Below are 14,901 nucleotides of genomic sequence, written 5' to 3'. Positions count from 1 at the left end.
ATTTCGGCGAATAATCATAAAAGAGTCACATGATAAAATCCTTTGACTTCGACGACTTTTCACAAATGAGTCACATGATGAAATCCTTAGACTTCGACGACTGTTCATAAATGGGTCTCATGATAAAATCCTTAAACTTCGACGGCTGTTCATAAATGAGTCAGATGATGAAATCCTTAGATTTTGACGACTTTTCATAAATGAGTTACATGGTGAAATCAGACTTCAACGACTATTTGACTTCGACGACGATAAATGGGTCTCATGATAAAATCCTTAGACTTCAACGGCTGTTCATAAACGAGTCACATGATGAAATCCTTAGACTTCGACGACTAAAAACGAGTCGTCGAGTGAAAACGACTAAACGACTCGTTACTCGACGACGTAACGAGTGTCTTACCTGTGTTGACGCACCTCATCAACCTTTCTCTAGATCTTGGAGTCCTCCCGGAAGCAGTAAAGATTGCAAGAGCGGCTGCTCTCTATAAATGAGGGAAAAATTATGGTCCATCAAATCGAAGACCTATATCTACTTTTTCGTTTTTCTCTAAGCTACATGAGAAAGTGGTACATACCCAGTTAAGTTATTATATTGAAACGAATGAAATTATAATGGAAAATCAATTTGGGTTCAGAAAAGAGCTATATACGGATATAGCAGTTCTGAAATTGGATGATAGGATGAGTGATACATTTAAAGCTGGTCTCATACCCGCAGCTGTGTTTGTGGATGCAAAAAAAATGTTCAATACGGGCGAACACTCAGAGGTTATTCAAGCTCTTGACTCGATTGGGGTGAAGGGTTCAAGTCTGGAGTGGTTTTCATCGTATCTACACAATCGGTATCAGATGGTTCAGAATGGGTCATTTTTATCTTCAAAAAAGAAAGTAGAGTGTGGGGTCCCACAAGGGTCAATCTTTGGACCTCTACTTTTCATTATATTCATTGATCGAGTGAAACACTACCTGTCAGAGGCTGGTGTCATCCTGTTTGCAGATGACACTTTGCTATTTCTGGCAGCGCCTTCACTTGATGTTTTATATAATAAAATTCATAATGCAGTTTCTGAATTTTTAACTTTTTCTCAGCAAAATATGTTAACCCTAAACTTTTCTAAAACCTTTTTCATGATATTTTCTAGACTTCGTCTAGTGCTGGAAATGACCATATCACGGTTCAAGAAAATGTGATAAAGAGAGTAGCAACAACGAAGTATTTGGGGTTTTTGATTGATGAAAACCTGTCGTGGAAAAACCATTCAAGTGCAATAGCTGAAAAATTAAGCAGAGGCCTTGGGGTGATGCGAAGAATTAAAAACCTAGTCCGAAAAAAGATCCTGAAAATGATTTATTTTTCTATATTTTACCCATATATTAGCTACAGATGCTCTATATGGGCAAGTAATTTTGTAACATGTTTCAAAAGAGTACAAAAACTTCAGAATAGAGCTGTAAAATTATTATCTGAATTTGATGATTCTGATGAGGTTCCTGCTCATGAGCATTTAAAAAAAAATAAGTTAATGGATGTATCCCAAATTCGAAATTACCAAGTCGCGATTTTCTCGTATAAATATTTGAATCAGCTGCTCACCCCTGCTTTTGAAAATATTTTTACTTTTAATAGAGACCGTCATGATCATAATACAAGAAAAGCTGATGACTTAACTCATGAGTTTAGGAGCACCACTCGGGCATCTTTTGTGATTCGCCATTATGGTCCCCATGTTTGGAATATATTGCCCGAGTGTGTGAAAAATGCGCCAAGTCTTCCGGCTTTCAAGTCACGGGTAAAGAAGTTTCTTTTATCTCGTAAGGGAATTTGGTGTTGAGCCCACTCCAGGTTGTCATTCTATTTAAGGTATTTCCCAAATTTACTTTGCTTTTTTTTTCCTATCTACTTCTTGTCTTTTCCTCTTTCTCTCTTTTTTCCTTTATTCCTTCATCAGATAAGTTTCTTGTGTGTTGAGTAGCAAGGTATGAATGTTATTTTAATTAGCTGAGATTGATAACCTCGCTTGCCCTTTCAAGCTTATTGCCTTTCTTGGCAGGCGAAAGGCGAATAGTGTTTGTTTTCTTTTTTTAATAAATGTATATCTCATATCTCATAAAAGTCACATGATGAAATCCTTAGACTTCGAAGGCTGTTCATAAATGATTCTCATGATAAAATCCTTAGACTTCGACGGCTGTTCATAAATGAGTCACATGTGAGTAAAAGGCCTGGCGTAAAATTATCTGGTTAATCCCAACCTCTCTGGCTAAATAATAGGCTAAGATTCGGTATCTAAAGCACGCGATATACTTTCTCTTCATTCAGAAAAAATAACCAGGTATTATCAACGCGTCAATGTAAATAACGTTTTTGCTTAGATCTCCATGAGTCTGATAACCACAACCCCTAACGAAGGAGATAGTTTCAAATATAATAAAGAATATATAAATTGTGATAAAATGTCATATTTATATGCCATCTAATGATATTTTCCGGTAAATGCTTAGCCAATGGCATATTTTTAGATCAGTAATGTTATAGAAACCTAACTCCGTGAATTGATTAATGGGTTGTTATATTTTCATTGTGGTTTGAAATAATTTACTGTCTGTTCGGTCCATTCATTCTAAATAATTTTGCCCAATATATCCAAGACCTTAAACTTGTTTTTATAAAGCAAGTGGTACCCTTAGCCACAAGTAAAAAGCCACAAGGACAAAGCCACTTAGCCGCAAGTAGCCACAAGGACAACAGTGTTTCAATTTCTTCAATTTGTCCTCGAGAAAAAGGCTTGGCTTTTTCTTAAGTTACTGAGAGGTTGCTTGTAGTTATCTAACCTAATTTTTTTTCATTATTCATGGTCTAGCATGTATTAAATACGGTCCCTGCACTTTATGTGCCCTACTACCAGCAGGGGCGTCCCTCGGAGGGGGGGGGAGGTGCGCCACCCCCCAAATTTTTTGGAATTCGGTAAATATTGCGCCGAAGGCGAAACTTCGCTAGAAATTTAGCAAAATCGGCCGAAATTTAGCAAAATTCTTGATTTTTGCAGAAAATTCGGCATAAATCAGGTAGCGTTTCGGTATAATGCACCAAGATCGCCCCCCCCCCCAGTAAAATGAGGCTTGGGTGGCTCCTGACTACCAGGGTATTTTCGACTCCCAAAGAGGCACAATATGAATAGAATTGTGCCGTTGTTTGTTGCAAGTCGCAACCAAATTTTGAAAATCACAAAATATGTAGGCTATGCCATTTTCCAGGAGGAAAAAACCTTTCCGATGTATAGAAAAACTGAAAGACGATTAAGTTTCGTTAAGTAGCTCTCCAAAACGTGCTAAAAGGTGGATTTGTAACAATGCTTAATAAAGACTTTCATATAGTATGGATATACATACTTGCCCGTAGAAGGGGGCATAGAGGCAAAATCAATCCCCTTCACCCTGGAAAATATCAATCAACGTTGGCTAAAAATTCACTTTTTCCGGTTGTAACACCCCCCACCCGACCTACGGATGATAGTTTTGAGAGGAAGTTTATAATACGCTGAATTACAATGTTTAGATAAAGATAAAACAAAATGTCGTTATTTATAGCAATTACATTTTAAGCTGGAATATTGAAGACGTTTGTGTGATATTTATTCCTTTTCAGACGGCAAAACTTTTTCAATGTCTGTGTTTTGAACGCCATAGCATGGTATTTCCAGGCATAGATTTATAATGAGTCAAAAGTAAAAGGCCTGGGAATGCTTGCACAGGACGTCAATAGGAACTCATCGTCAACTGCTGAAAACCGTGTCAAACAGTTCGTGGTAACGAACTGTAAGTAAGGAGTGACCCGGCTCAATGGTAACCGAAACTCTAAAAAACGGAATTTTGATACCAATAGATATATCAAAAGAATCAGATTTTAATTCTGATTTCAAAAATATAGCTTTCACCAAGTTTAATCTTACCCATCAAAAGTTACGCGCCTGAGAAAATTTAGCTGATTTTCGAAAAAAGGGGGAAAGACCCCCTAAAAGTTATAGAACCTTAATGAAAATCACACCATCATATTTAGCGTATCAGAGAACCCTACTGTAGAAGTTTCAAGATCCTATCTAAAAAAATGTGGAATTTTGCATTTTTTGCCAGAAGAAAGATCACGGATGCGTGTTTATTTGTTTTGTTTTTTGTTTTTTTTCCCCAGGGGTGATCGCATCGACCCAGTGGTCTTAGAATATCGTAAGAGGGCTCATTGGATTGGAAATTAAAAGTTCTAGTGCCCTTTTTAAGAGACCAAAAAAATGGAGGGCAACTAGGCCCCCTTCCACGCTCATTTTTTTCTCAAAGTCACCCAATTAAAATTTTGAGATAGCCATTTTGTTCAGCAGAGTCGAAAATCTAATAAATATGTCTTTTAAGATGACTTAATCCCCCACAGTTCCCAAGGGAAGGGCTGAAAGTTAGGAACTTTGCCCATTGCTTACATATTGTATTGATTATTGGGAAGTATACAGACATTTTCAGGAAGGATTTCTTTCTGGTGGGGGGGGGCTGGATGAGGGGGTTACTCGGATGAATCTTTCCGTGGAGGGTGTTTCTTTGGGGTATGCGACATTTCTATGAAGGGGGCGCCGGATTTCCAAGCATTATTTAAAAAACGATCAGAAATTAAATATAAAAAAACAAGTTTTCCGACTGAAAGTAAGAAGCAACATTAGAACTTAAAACGAACAGAAAATATTACGTATATGAGGGGGTTCTCCCCCAAGTCAATACCTCGCTCTTTACGCTACAGTTTTTTTTTTTAGTGCTTTCAAAAGAGCTATCTATTCTAATAAAACGGCATGTGTGATTCAGAGGTTTGTTATTTAAATTTTTTTTTAAATTTTAAAGTAAAGAGCGTGGTATTGACTAAGGGGAGATCCCCCTCATATACGTAATAACATATACGTAATAAAAAAAACAATAAAAAAAACAAGCGATACGGCTCAATAGTAATCGAAGCTTTTAAAAACGGAATTTTGATGTCAATAAATGTATCAAAAGAATGGACTTATAATGTTGATTCTAAATATATAAATTTTATTAAGTTTAGTATTACTCATCAAAGGCTACGAGCCTGAGTAAATTTAACTGATTTTTTAAAGAGGGGGGAAACATCCCCTACAAGTGAAAGAATTTTAATGAAAATCACACCGTCAGATTCAACGTATCAAAAAACCCTATAACATAGGTTTCAAGCTCATATCTGCAAAAATCTGCAACTTTGTATTTTTTGCCAGAAGAAAAATATACGAATATAGAAGTTCGTTACGTAAGTTGATTTGTAAATTACGTCAGAACCAAATTTAGAGACAGCCATTTAGCAAAAGAAAAGTAAAATTTTTATGCAAATTTTGTTTACTCTTTCAATGACGGTGAGCCAAAATAAAAGCTGCATTAACTAAAAACGATCAGAAATTAAATAAAAAAAACAAGTTTTTTAAACTGAAAGTAAGGAGCGACATTAAAACTTAAAACGAACAGATATTATTCCGTATATGAAAGGGGCTGTCCCCTCCTCAACGCCTCGCTCTTTACGATAAAGTTTTTTATCGTTTTAAAAATAAAGTTGTGAGACAGAGTCAAACTTTAGCGTAAAGAGGGAGGCGTTGAGGAGGGGACAGTCCCTTTCATATACGGAATAATTTCTGTTCGTTTTAAGTTTTAATGTCGCTCCTTACTTTCAGTTTAAAAAACTTGTTTTTTTTATTTAATAAAGACCAAAGATGGTCTATTTTCGCGCAAAGCTTCCGTTCAGCAATATGTCCTGGAAACTTCTTGCTGGCTCGTCGTGAGTACGCTTCAGCACTTTGTAAATACCTGATAAAGGGTCTTTGATCCCTGGCCATGACAGGTAGGATTGCTTGCTTCTAACTCTTGATAGGATTGGGAAGTGTTAAGGATGGAGTTCTTGTAAATTTTTGCAAAACCTAGGACTAAAAAGTGTAAAGCAACGGTCACAGAGTTATTTGCTCTTGAAGAACTGACTAATCGATTCAATAGTTACTCAGATGAATTTTAACCACGGCCATAGGCAGCGCAATAGTGTTACCTAAGTAAAGAGCGATGTGAGCACAATTAATTATTTATTCATTTATTTCATTTCATTATTTTTTAGACCAGGGCACTTCTTATAGAAGAAGTTGTCGTAGAACTTTGAAAGGGGCTCATACGATTGGAAATTGAAAATTCTAGTGCCCTATTTAATAGTCAAAAGTGATTGGAGGGCAGACAGTCCCCCCCTTCGGTACCATCATTTCTTCAAACCCTTCATCAAATTTTTTAGATAGCCATTTTGTTCGGTGTAGTTGAAAGCTTCAGTAATTATGTCTTTGAGCAGAAAAAATCTCCCATAGCCCCAGGGTAAGGGTTGTAAGTTATGCCCGGGGGATAAAAGTTTTTTATGGAAAGGCTGTTCGCATAAGCTTCGGAGGGGGGGGGGTCATTTGATTGGAAATCAGAAGTTCTAGTGCCCTTATTAAGAGTCAAAGCGGTCAGAGAGCAAAAGTAGTCCAAAGTTCATATAATCAGACCTTTGGGGTTGAAATAGTCGCCCTGAGTCTATGGGAAGGGTTGTAAGCTATGTCCCAGGTTATGTATGGTTTTTATGGGATGAGTGGTTGTGTGAACTTTAAAGGAAGCTCATTTGACTGATTTGAGCATTTAAAGTTCTAGTTCCTTTTTAAGAGTGAAAAGTGATGGCGGGCAACTAGCCCCGCTCCATGACACCCTCTTTTCCCCAAACTCATCTGATTGACATTGTGAGACATCAATTTGGTCCACAATAGCCCGAAGAGCATATTACAATGCCTTCAAAGTTTACACAACCCCTAGAGCCCATGGGCAAGGGTTGTAAGTTATACCCCGGGACATGTAAGGTTTTTGTGGAACGGGTGGTTCTATTAACTTTGGATCAGATGGGCTCTTTTGATAGAAAGTGGAAAGTTCTAGTGCCTTTTTTAAGTGTCAAAAGTAAATGGAGGGCAACCAGCCTTTACCCACTAGCCTATTATTCCCCAATATACATCTGATCAAAATTTTAAGAGATCTATTTTGTTCAGCATCGTTGGAAGGTCCAGTGATTATGTCTTTGGCGATGTCAACCTCCCAACAGTTCTCAGGGCAAGGGCTGTAAGTTAGGAAATTCGCTCATTATTTGAGCGACATGCATTAACATGCAAACATGCATTAAATGTATGCATGTTTGAACTTTACTTTTCAGAAAGACGAAGGGCATTCAGGCGAGCCTTTCAGGAATGTTGAGGGGAGTGTTGAACTAAATCAAAACATGGTATGTGTATACGGATTGTCAAAAGGGCGCAAATTAGGTATGACTGGGTATATCAATTCGGAACTTTCAGGAAATGATAAGGGAGACGATCAAAAAGACAATATTTACACGCTACCACTGCTACTACAACCACCCCCACTACTAATGCTGCTACTACTACAACACTACTCCATTTACAATATTGAGGGGAAATTTGAATTAAACCAAAAGACACTATGTGCCTGTACAATGTCAAAAGAGCGTATCTCAAGAATTGGTTTGGGTATTAAGTTGGAACTTTCAGAGAATTTTAAAACGGGAAGATCATCTGATCAAGAGGCATTATGTTCACGCTACTACTATTAATACTATCACAGCTTCATTTACTGTTACTACTCCTACTTCAACTACTACTTCTACTGTAACTACTTGTAAAGGCAATACATTGATGCTACTGCTGCTACTAGTACTACCGCTATTGCTATCAATACTACTACTAGAAATACCAATACTACTACTGTGGCCACTTACTACTGCGCGTAGGGGTATGAAGTTGAAATTTTCAAGGCTTTTTTTTGGGGGGTTGGGTGCATTTATTCAAAACACGCCGTCTGTATGTAGGTTGTCAAAATGGCATAACAGCAATATCTTGCAATGATTTATTCAGGGGAGGGGTAGGGGTTTGACCCTTTCAAAATATTTGTTGGTATAAACGTAACAAAATTGAATATAAAAGAATTTTTTATGCGTTTTAAGGTCTCCCCCCCCCAGAAAAAATCTCTGAATATGACCCTTGATCTTACGATGAGTTTGGAGTATGAAGTTGAAACTAATGGGGTTTGTTGTGCGGAGATGTTGAACTAACCAAAAGAAAATATTTCCATCATAATACTATACTGCTTCTACTCATACTACTACTACTGCTACTGTTATTACTACTTCTACTTCTACTACTACCTATAAAGTTAAGGCTACTACTAAGGCGTTTTGTCGTAAATTTATTGGTTGAATAAATTGATTGATTGATACTATTAATTCTTCTGCTACTGCTACAACTGCTGCTAATAAAACTAAGGATATATAGGTGAAAAATTTAGGAAATATTGAAACTGTATAGAACTAAATCGAAACACACTATGCCCATACAGGTTGTCAAGAGGACATGTCAGAAATACTTCAGGAACGGTTGCTGGTATTACGTTTAAACTTTCAGCGTGTGTTGAGTTCTAGTGCCATTTTTAAGAGTCAAAAGAGATTGGAGGGAGAACAGCACTCCTCCCAATCCCATTCATTATCCAAGCATATCCAGTCAAAATTTTGAGACACCTATTTTGTTCAACATAATTTGTTCAAAATTTGCTCAAAGCGAATTGCCTGCCACTAAAAAATAGAAAAAGAGTATTTGAAAGAAAAAGGGTGGCCCCAGATGCAGATGCGGATTACTCTTGCCCCAGATGTAGCCTAGGTATTGAGGATATGGCCCATATTCTGCCAGCGAATTTCTCTATTAAGGGGAAAGTATTTTGAGGGTGATAACTTGGAGTTCTCGGGGATCCTGAAAACGACTGTAAAAAGGACAATCAGGCAGTTATGTAAATATATAAATGAAGCGTTGACATCAATGAGTGAAACTTGATATTTATGTTATTTTTCTTGTGGAGTGTAATTAAGAATACTGTTCTGTATGGCCTGTTTTTTGGCTTATAATAAATTATTATTATTATTATTATTATTATTATTATTGTTATTATCACAGTAGAAGGGTCCAGTACTTATGTCTCTAGGGATATTGGGTAAATGTCAACCCCCCACAAATATGTATTTGACCCATTATGCTTTAAAACTAAATGTTGTTTTAAAACTAAATCATAAGGCACTGTGTTTATGGTTGCCAATAAGACACATCAGTAATATATCGAAAATGACTGGGGGTATTAAGTTGAAACTTTCGGGGCTACTTCTGCGCTTACAATTTAAATAAATCACAAGAGTGTAAGAGTATCCGGGTTGTAAAAGAGCATAAAAAGAATTTTTTTTTAGATGATCTTATGTTTTATTTTTTAGGTCGACTTGAGGAGGTACAAAATTAAATTAAACAGTACTTCTTGTGTTAGGATTAAACATTAGTGGAAAAGTTTCTCCGACATAGAAATAGCAAGCCGAATTATGGATTCTAATAGAAACAAACCGAAAAAATACAGAATATTATTTTTTCTACGAAAAAGATTATGTCAATAAAAGAAGATCAGGAATTAATTAAAAAAAAAAAATTCTATGAAACAAATTTTTTAAAGAAAAGTATAGAGCTCCATTAAACCAAAATTTAGCAGAAACAAAGCCAAATGATCCTGCAAACATAAAATACCATAAATCACCATCAAAAAACAAATAAAATCTAAAAGGAACAGAAATTACAATAAATAACCGAGTCAAATTCAAAATGAGCAAAAATTAACATGAGTAGGGCTGACAAACCCCATGCCTTCTCAAGAACAGAACATAAATTGTACTTTACTGAAAACAAAATAGACCTACACTTAAATATTTTCACTTTTTTGGCTTTAATAAATAAAAAAAACTGTTAAGAATTTAAGGAATAAATAGGTTATCTTATTATTTTTTTTATTATTTTTTTTTTTAGTAAAGTTCAAATAATATTCTGGTCTTGAGAAGGCATGGGAGTTATCAGCCCTAATCATTCTGATTTTTGCCCATTTTGAGTTTGAATCGGTCATTCATTGTAATTTCTGTTCGGTTTGAGTTTCATTTATTTATTGATGGTGATTTGTGGTAGTTTTACGCTAAAAAGCTTATTTGACTTTATTTCTGCTCATTTTTGGCTTAATGGAGCTCTTTACTTTTGTTTAAAAAATTCGTTTTGTGGAAAAAGTTTTTAAAATTAATTACAGAAGCAAATGTCAACATCCCATGTAGAAATCAAATAAAAAAAAAGAACTTGTTTCAATTAAAAGTAAAGAGCGACATTAAAACTTAACACGAAAAGAAATTATTCCGTATATGAGGGGGGCTTCCCATCCGTCATCCCTCAATCCCCAATTCAACAGCCATTGTGTTTGAGCTGTCGTTCAGACAAAATGTAAAATTTTATCGTAAAGAGGAACAAACCCCTCATATACGGAATAAATTCTGTTCACTTCAAGTTTTAAGGCCATTCGTCAGCTTCATTTGAATGAAAATTAAATAAAAAAAACAAGTTTTTTAAACTGAAAGTAAGGGGCGACATTAAAACTTAAAACGAACAGAAATTATTCCGTATATGAAAGGGGCTGTCCCCTCCTCAACGCCTCGCTCTTTACGCTAAAGTTTTTTATTGTTTTAAAAAATAAAGTTGTGAGACAGAGTCAAACTTTAGCGTAAAGAGCGAGGCATTGAGGAGGGGACAGCCCCTTTCATATACGGAATAATTTCTGTTCGTTTTAAGTTTTAATGTCGCCCCTTACTTTCAGTTTAAAAAACTTGTTTTTTTATTTAATTTCTGATCGTTTTTTAGTTAATGCAGGTTTTGATTTTGGCTCGCCGTCATTGAATAAGTAAACAAAATTTGCATAAAAATTTTACTTTTCTTTTGCTAAATGGCAGTCTCTAAATTTGGTTCTGACGTAATTTACAAATTAACTTACGTAACGAACTTCTATATTCGTATATTTTTCTTCTGGAAAAAAATACAAAGTTGCAGATTTTTGCAGATATGAGCTTGAAACCTATGTTATAGGGTTTTCTGATACGCTGAATCTGACAGTGATTTTCATTAAATTTTTTTCACTTTTAGGGGATGTTTCCCCCCTCTTCAAAAATCAGGTAAGTTTTCTTAGGCTCGTAGCCTTTGATGAGTAATACTAAACTTAACAAAATTTATATATTTAGAATCAGCATTATAAGCCCATTCTTTTGATACATTTATTGACATCATAGTTCCGTTTTTAAAAGTTTCGCTAACTTTTGAGCCGTATCGGTTGTTTTTTTTTATTGTTTTTTTTTTTATTACGTAGATTTTATTTATTATATTATGGGGTTCTACCCTTAGTAAAAAAAACGAAAAGTAATTAGAAAGTAAAAAAAAAAATTGATTAAAACCCCCAACAATACCAACCGCCTTTTATTTATAAGATATCGAACTTTTTAAAGCAATAAAAAAAAAACTGGAGCGTAATTAGCGAAATATTAATTTGGGAGTGAACACCCTCATATACGTAATAAGATATGTTCGTTTTATTTTCTAATGTTGATTCTTAGTTTCAGTTGAAAAAACCTGTTTTTTTAAATTTAATTTCTGATCGTTTTTTAAATAATGCTTGGAAATCAAGCCCCCTTCATAGAAATGTCCCTTACCCCAAAGAAACATCCTCCACGGAAAGATTCTCCCGAGTAACCCCCTCCTCCAGCCCCCCAACCCCCCCACCAAAAAAAAATTCTTCCTGAAAATGTCTGTATACTTCCCAATAACCAATACAATATGCAAGCAATGGACAAAGTTCACAACTTGCAGCCCTTCCCCTGGGAACAGTGGGGGATTAAGTCATCGTAAAAGACATATTTATTAGATTTTCGACTATGCTAAACAAAATGGCTATCTCAAAATTTTAATTGGGTGACTTTGAGAAAAAAATGAGCGTGGGAGGGGGCCTAGTTGCCCTCCATTTTTTTGTTCACTTAAAAAGGGCAATAGAACTTTTAATTTCCGTTCCAATGAGCCCTCATACGATATTCTACCACCACTGGGTCAATACGATTACCCCTGGGAAAAAAAACAAAAAAAAAACAAACAAATAAACACGCACCCGTGATCTTTCTTCTGGCAAAAAATACAAAATTCCACATTTTTGTAGATAGGAGCTTGAAACCTCTACAGTAGGGTTCTCTGATACGCTAAATATGATGGTGTGATTTTAATTAAGGTTTTATAGCTTTTACGGGGTGTTTCGCTCTTTTTTCAAAAATCAACCAAATTTTCTCAGGCGGGTAACTGTTGATGGGTAAGACTAAACTCGATGAAACTTATTTATTTGAAATCACCATTAAAATCTGATTCTTTTGATGTATCTATTGGTACCAAAATTCCGGTTTTTAGAGTTTTGGTTACCATTGAGCCGGGTCGCTCCTTACTTACAGTTCGTTACCACGAACTGTTTGACATGTTTTTTTAAATTCCCTACCAATTTCGAAATCATGCCCATACCTATCCAAATATGAGGGGGCACTACATTCATATAATCCAACTGCTTGTTGTTAAATTGTTACTTAATATTCTTTTATACATCAGTAACAAGTGACTAAAACGATTGAATTAATTCGAAAAATACAACTTAGGATACAACCTGGGATAAATCTATATCAGAGTCAAATTCAGGAATGAAATGAAAGAAATAGGAGAATACAACCTAGGATAAAACTGTAACAGAGTCCGATCCGCGAATGAAAGAACATAGATGCGAAAGTAAGGGATCAAATGCCTTTGGAGAAATATAGTGGATCTTTTTGAGACTCTAAGGTCCCCCCTCCCCAGAAAGATCAACTGGATCCGAACTTCCTCAATAGTTCTTGATGCATAATCTCTTACCAATATACAAGGTTTTAGCATGCCTCAAATTAATCAACATATAGCGTATAAATGAAGCATTAAAATAATTGTCTATGCAAACCATTTATTTTAAATGGAATGAATAACTCTTAAAGAACAGTCACCCTACCGCACAGAAATACTGCCTCTGAGATTGGGAAGCACAATATATAGTTATTCAGTGGTTTTAAATCAATTAACTATCTCAAAATTTTCACTCGGTAGCTTTTTGCTTTTCTTTATGCCATGATTTTTGTTTCATGCCACAAAATGGTAGAAAACGCTACTTTGTTGCAGTGGCATACTGGGGGGGGGGGGGGGCAAATTTGGAGCCATTTTTCAAAATCAAGTGAAAATGGCAGCAAAACCTGGAAAACGGACCATATAATATCATAAAGTTAAAGACTAAGAAATATCATAAAGTTCATAAAGTTAAAGACTAAGTTAAAGACTAAAAATGGGTCAGTTTTCTTTAGAATACACTAAAGAAAATTGACCCATTTCAGTGGATGTTTGAATTATGCAGGCTTATCTTAGTTTTATCTTAGTTTTATCTTATCAGTAACTTCTTATAATATAATTTATATAATAATATATATAATAATTTATATATAATATATATAATATAATTTATATATAACTTCTTATAATATAATTTCTTATAATTCTTAGATAAGTTTTATCTTATCTTAGTAACTTCAGATGGAAGGCAAACTGGGCTCGGGGGGGGGGGGGAGGATAACCCTTGGCCTGGGAAGGGCAGTTGCCCCTCGTGCAAAGAAAATTATCGCCCCTGTTGTGGTGCTACGCCATTCACTGCTTAAAAAGGATACTGGAATTTTTAACTTTAATTCGAAGGAGCCCTCTCTTGAGATTCTCTGCCCATTCGTTCGAAAAGTTTACCCATGGAATAATCAAACATATAAACACACCTCTATGATCACCCTTTTTGGAAACAATGCTAAACTTAGTATTCTTATAGATAGGGGCTTGAAACCTCCGCAATAACATCTTCAATACACTGATATTAGATAATATAATCCTCATGATGATCCTTCCCCCTTTTGAAGGTGTGTTTTCTGATTCATGAAATATTCATCATAGTAAGTGAAAAAAAAGGATTTATAAATTTTTGCAAATTTGTAAATTTGCAAACTTATAAACGCAACACTGCGTAGTACCCTTTCAAGATATCTATGCTGGTGACAGGCCCCTTCGTCCAAATTCCAAAGGATATTGTGACTACTGGTTCAAAGAAAAACATCAAACAAGGCCAAAAACAATAAAAAAAAATCTCTGTAATTTTTATCGAGAATAAGTAATTAAAAACCTGATAGTCCAGAAGGAGGGTGAGGCAGGAGGGGTGGTGCCAATCCCACCCCTCTCCTACCTTTTATATTTTACATATTTAGAGAGAAAATCGTGTATTTGTACAATATGATACCCTCTGATGAAAATAATAAAGTGTATGCGGATATTCAAGGATATAAAGTACTATTCATAGCCCCCCCCCTGAAATTCAGCTTATTGTTATATTTGCTTTGTTTTTAATATAGTAAATCGGCACTCCTGTACTAAAGGCACTCTTTTATATACTGCAATACAAACCAGTCACAAAATAGACCGAGACGCGTGGTGAAAAACAGGTTTACGCTGGCTTGTGGGATATAAACAAAGGCAAGAACTATATTTAAAATGTTGTTTTTTGGGGTTTAGGGGGGGGGAGGTACCTAGGTTAGGTTAGGTTACGTATTTAATATAAGCTATGCTTTACATTCACCCCGCCCCCCCCATAATTCGCAAATATATAGCCCAAATTTGTTTCTAAACTATTATATATTCATCCTATTTTATTTTATTGCATTAGCATTAACCAAACTAGCACTATATAAAAGAGTGCGTTTAGTACAGGAGTACCAGTAAATTTTCAGAAGTATAAAATATCGTTGTTCTCTGGCTGACAGGCTACCCCCACCCATCCGCTTAGAAAAAACTAAGTCTTATCCTAGCCCTAAATAAATTACTG

The sequence above is a fragment of the Artemia sp. Qi Xiang Cuo genome, chromosome 2 (genome assembly GCF_049724085.1).
Source record: "Artemia sp. Qi Xiang Cuo chromosome 2, ASM4972408v1, whole genome shotgun sequence".
NCBI lineage: Eukaryota > Metazoa > Arthropoda > Branchiopoda > Anostraca > Artemiidae > Artemia > Artemia sp. Qi Xiang Cuo.
This window is presented reverse-complemented; position numbering follows the sequence as displayed.